The 5,382-nt window shown below is 41.5% G+C and overlaps 1 non-coding gene across 1 annotated transcript; it reads left to right on the top strand.

Moving 5' to 3' along the window:
• Positions 1–5,092: 5,092 nt before the first annotated feature.
• On the top strand, positions 5,093–5,164 carry TRNAP-GGG (transfer RNA proline (anticodon GGG)). Its single transcript has one exon. It is a non-coding gene; the product is annotated as a tRNA-Pro (tRNA).
• The last annotated feature ends 218 nt before the right edge of the window (positions 5,165–5,382 follow it).

The raw sequence follows: 5,382 nt of genomic DNA, 5'->3' as shown, positions 1-5,382 counted from the left end.
ACAAGAACAAAGGGGAAAAGTCAGACTGCTCCAACTACCGGGGGATAACCCTGCTCTCCATCGCAGGCAAAATCCTTGCCAGAATACTCCTGAACAGACTGGTGCCCACCATTGCAGAAGAACTCCTCCCAGAGAGCCAGTGCGGCTTCAGAGCTAACAGGAGCACCACCGACATGGTATTTGTTCTCAGGCAGCTCCAAGAGAAATGCAGGGAACAGAACAAGGCTCTGTATGTGACTTTTGTCGACCTTACCAAAGCCTTCGATACCGTTAGCAGGAAAGGCCTGTGGCAAATCTTGGAACGTTTAGGATGTCCCCCAAGGTTCCTCAGCATGATCATCCAGCTACACGAAGACCAGCGAGGCCAAGTCAGACACTGCAACGACCTCTCGGAGCCCTTCCCAATAGGCACAGGTGTAAAGCAAGGCTGCGTTCTCGCGCCAACTCTCTTTACGATCTTCTTTAGCATGATGCTTCAAAGAGCCGCAGTAGATCTAGATGATGACGATGGTGTCTACATCCGCTATCGCACCGATGGCAGCCTGTTCAACCTGAGGCGACTAAAGGCCCACTCCAAGACGATGGAAAAACTCATCCGAGAGCTACTGTTTGCTGATGATGCTGCACTCATCTCCCACTCGGTATCAGCTCTGCAGCATATGATGTCCTGCTTTGCAGAGGCTGCCAAGCTATTCGGCCTAGAAGTTAGTCTGAAGAAGACAGAAGTTCTCCACCAGCCTGCATCCCAGGAAGATTATCACCCTCCCTGCATCACTGTGGGTGAATCAGTTCTGAAGACAGTCCAGCAGTTCAGCTACCTGGGGTGCATCATCTCCTCAGATGCCAAGATTGACAAGGAGATTGACAACAGGCTGGCAAAGGCAAACCGTGCCTTTGGCCGCCTGCACAAAAGAGTGTGGAGCAACAAGCATCTGAAAAAAGGCACAAAGATCAATGTTTACAAAGCGGTTGTGATGACAACCCTCATCTACGGCTCTGAATCATGGGTTTTATACCGTCATCACCTGCGACTCCTCGAGCGCTTTCATCAGCGCTGCCTTCGCACCATCCTCAACATCCACTGGAGTGACTTTGTGACCAACACTGAAGTCCTTAAGCGGGCGGAGGTTACCAGTATCGAGGCACTGCTGCTGAAGACGCAGCTGCGCTGGGCAGGGCATATTTCTAGGATGGAAAACCACCGCCTTCCCAAGATTGCCCTGTATGGCGAACTCTCCACCGGCCATCGAAATAGAGGGGCACCAAAGAAGAGGTACAAGGACTCCTTGAAGAAATCCCTTGGCACCTGTCGCATCAACCATCACCAGTGGTCTGACCTAGCCTCAGATCGCAAAGCATGGAGACACACCATCCACCAGGCTGTCTCTTCCTTTGAGAACGCACGCATAGCTGGTCTTGAGGACAAAAGGAGATTGAGGAAGAATCGCACCAACCCTAAATCAGACTTTTCCCTTCAGCCACTGTGGCCGGACCTGCCTGTCCCGCATTGGTCTTGTCAGCCACCAGCGAGCTTGCAGCAGACGTGGACTATTGCTCCCTTCTTAAATCTTCGTTCGCGAAGCCAAGCCGAGAGAGAGAGAACCCTGCCTGGGGAACTGAGGTAAATACTAAAATCCTGGGACCTATTTTGAAAATGGCTTACAAGAGCCTGGTGATAGTTCAAAAACAATAAATTGTTTTATTTGTCAAATTGAATCAAGGTGAACAAGCAACAGGAATGTGGTAACTGTATACAAATAAATGCCACAAACAAATAACTGTTTCTCTCAGACTTGTTAGGGAAGGGCTAAAGTTCCCACTTCCTTAACTCAGGATTCTTCTTGATCCTCTTCTTCAGTCTGGATTGGGATCACACCACCACCCCTTTCTAGGGCTATTTCCTCAGGCTAGAATGGGGTCCCTTCTTGATAATCTCACTCCTTCAGCCTTCTTTCCCAGTCAACTGTCAGTTTTTAATTGTCACTTCTGTTACTCTTTAACTGACGCTCTCAACTGAAGAATTCCATTTAAATCCCCTGTCTCTCAAGGTACTCAGACCAGGTTACAGCATGAATAATTTACTTTCCATCACAATGGGCTATATATAAAGTGTGTGTGTACTCCTCCTTTGACCTATGAAACTGTCTTATAGTAAGTCAGACTACTGGATCTATAATTGAGGCTTTGTTGTGTCCTCTGACTGGCAGAAGTTCTCAAAAGTTTCTTTCTCAGAACCACCTACATGAAATCCTCTAAATATTAAAAGGAAATCAGTAAAATTCAGATTCAGAGTTTGTGGGGGGCATCAGTACCATAATCCCAAACTTTGGGCTATGCATATACAGGTTTGGGTTTATTTTCTTCTGAATTTCCCTCTGAATTTAAAAACTGTTCTGATCAGGTTTTGTGTTTTTGGGGAATTCTGCTCAATGGGTGGTTCCCATTCTTTCTTATTCAGACCCCCAGAAAGCTCCCTATTCTACCCCCCCCCCCATTTTTTTGTAATGTTATGTAATTCTATAATTCTGTTTGTCATTCCATATATTCATAGTATGAGCCCCAAAAGTCATTTTCCAGGTTTATTTTCAGTCTGTGATTTGATGTGCACATTCCTGATGCAAGGGACCAAATCTGATACTTGTACATGCAACGTGTGCACTCTAATACTGTGCCAAGCCCCCTCCCTCCTACATTTTGACCATTTTTGGAGAAGAAATCACTGATGGCATAGTTTCATGCATTACAATGCAAATACTACCACCAGAAAATGAAGATGGTATGATGAAGCTGAAGCAAAAGCTGCCACTTATGATCAGGGAGAACCAGCCTTAATCTTGTTATAAGGCAAACTGAAGAGGAAACCTCAGGCAGTAGAATTTGGGAATGATTGAAGGCAACATGGTAGAAGAAGAAAAAAACAAACTTGAGCAATAGGTACAGCCTATTGTTTATTTAGTACATTTATACTTCACAATTTTCTCAATGGTAACCCAAAGCAGTTTACATCATTATTCTCTCAATTTTTTTCCTCATAACAACCCAACAAGATTGGTTAGGCTGAGAGTGGTCTAAGGTCAACTAGGAAGCTTCCATTTCAGTGTAGGGCTAGAAATTTGGGTCTCCCACATTCTAGACCAACACTTTAACCACTATGCCATGCTTGCTTTCATTAGTCATTTCTCTTGTGCAGTTTTTGTTGCCTGATAGTGATACTGAAAGGTCAGCTTCTAAACTGGTCAGCTAAAATTACTTAGAATAAGTGAAATCAGTTCAAGAATAGTGGCATGCTCTTGTTCACTGCAGAAAAGTTTCCCTGTTAGTCCAGTTCCCAATGCCTGTTAATGAGCCAAAGATACTTATTGGGTTTTCTTTAGGTGGGGGGTAAATCTGGATGAGGCTTTTATTTCCCTTTCACAATTTTCTACCACAGATTGCTTGCACACAAATTCACATGCACACACATAATAATTTGTCTATTTATAAGATCACTGGGAAGCTGATATGTAATGTAATCCCCCAAATCTTCAAAGCTGTTTGACAAAACATAGGCTTGGATTCAAAGTCCAAGGATACTTTGTCATATAAGATGGAGATGGAAGCCCTTACATCACACTCCAAACTGTTCTTGGGACTCCCATAATTCCAGGGCCCTTCTGAGGAGAGCCTAAGGGGGCACAGTTACTCGAGTGGCTTTAGCCACTGGTCTATGAACAAGATCTGGTCTACTAGCAAGAGCTCTAGTCACAGCCCTTTCAAGCTAGCCAAAGGTTTATATTGATCTCCTGATTTGCTGAGCTTATTTCAACTTTTTTATAATCAGAATTCTTGTGTATTGCAAGAATGAAGAGGTATTCAACAAGACATCTCCTATTCAATTTTTATTCCAACCTATCTGCAAGTCTCTAGTGATCTCCCTTTACAGCTTCACCTTATGAATTCTAGTTACTTAAAAGATTGAATACAAGCAGTCTCTGTGGTATATCTGTAAGATTAATTAGTCCCCTTGGCAGACCACAAACCAGAATTACAATATGGAAGTTTTTAGTGGAAAAAATACAGGGTTTTTTTAATTAGATGTACAATGTTTTTGAGTTGTGGGACAATAAATTTCAACTCTGTAATTGTAATAATCTGGCTGTCCAATTTAAATATAATTGGTATAAAATGCTTTCGTTATATTTTCTTTGACTAATTCTTGATGTTGCTTTAAAATTCAGTATGTTTGTCTATGACAAAGTTCTAAAAATATAGCTATTAGAAGAAAATTGCATTAGAATACCAAAGGGTTTACCATTAACGATAGCAGAATTTTTTAAAATGCTATTTCAGATTTGAGTTCCTTCCATCACTTCCCAATATCATGTTTCCTCAACTATCAGCAATAATATAATAGTTGATCATTGTTTAATGGAAGTTAAGTAAGTAATTTGGAAGAATATAAATAAAACAAGTACACTTTATTTACTTTCTTCAGCTAATGTTCAGGGAATTTGCTGTAGAATGTCAAATGAAAACATAATAGACATGAGTCACAAAAGATTCAGATGGGGAACCATGTTGACCTGAAGCAGCAGGACAAAGTTTAAGTCCAGTGACACCTTAAAGTCCAGCAAATTTTTATTCAAGGTATTTGTTTGCAAGCAAACTTCTTTGGATACCGTGAAACAAAATTTCCTCAACCACTACATATAGGCATTATTGTCTGTGAATCACAAAAGTTGGTAAGAGTTCTTAACGTTACACCTGGTAAGAGTTCTTAACATTACACACCTGGTAAGAGTACATTACAATGTACATCAGATGTGCCATTAATATGTGAGGAACAGTTTTCCAATGTGCTATTTTTATATTTGCCCCATTTTGTGGCTACTAGTTGTACCTATAAACAACATAAATTGATAAATCTATGCTAACTTGTGAGGTAGTTTTAAAAATTGTATTTCAATTTTGTCAAATCACATTTCACTAGGAATTGTTTAAACCATTCTGACAAGAAATATTTTTTATGGACAAACATTCATACAAAGGTATCCCAATTGCTTCCATCAATTCCTGATGTTGGTCAAAGCATTTACCTTTGTTGTTTGTGAATGGGGCTGTGGCTCAGTGGTAGAGCATCTGCTTGGGAAGCAGAAGGTCCCAGGTTCAATCCCTGGCATCTCCAAAAAAGGGTCCAGGCAAATAGGTATGAAAAATCTCAGCTTGAGACCCTGGAGAGCCGCTGCCAGTCTGAGAAGACAATACTGACTTTGATGGACCAAAGGTCTGATTCAGTAGAAGGCAGCTTCATATGTTCATATGTTCTATTCTGTCAATGTGCTGCAGAATGTTCTTATTTTATTTTTTTATGCTTGTTTCAGTTTTTATCAGGCATTAAATAGC

This window comes from Heteronotia binoei, chromosome 9, assembly GCF_032191835.1.
Source record: "Heteronotia binoei isolate CCM8104 ecotype False Entrance Well chromosome 9, APGP_CSIRO_Hbin_v1, whole genome shotgun sequence".
In the NCBI taxonomy this organism is placed as follows: domain Eukaryota; kingdom Metazoa; phylum Chordata; class Lepidosauria; order Squamata; family Gekkonidae; genus Heteronotia; species Heteronotia binoei.
Note: the sequence above shows the minus strand (reverse complement) of the source record. Positions and strands in the feature narration are given on the sequence as shown.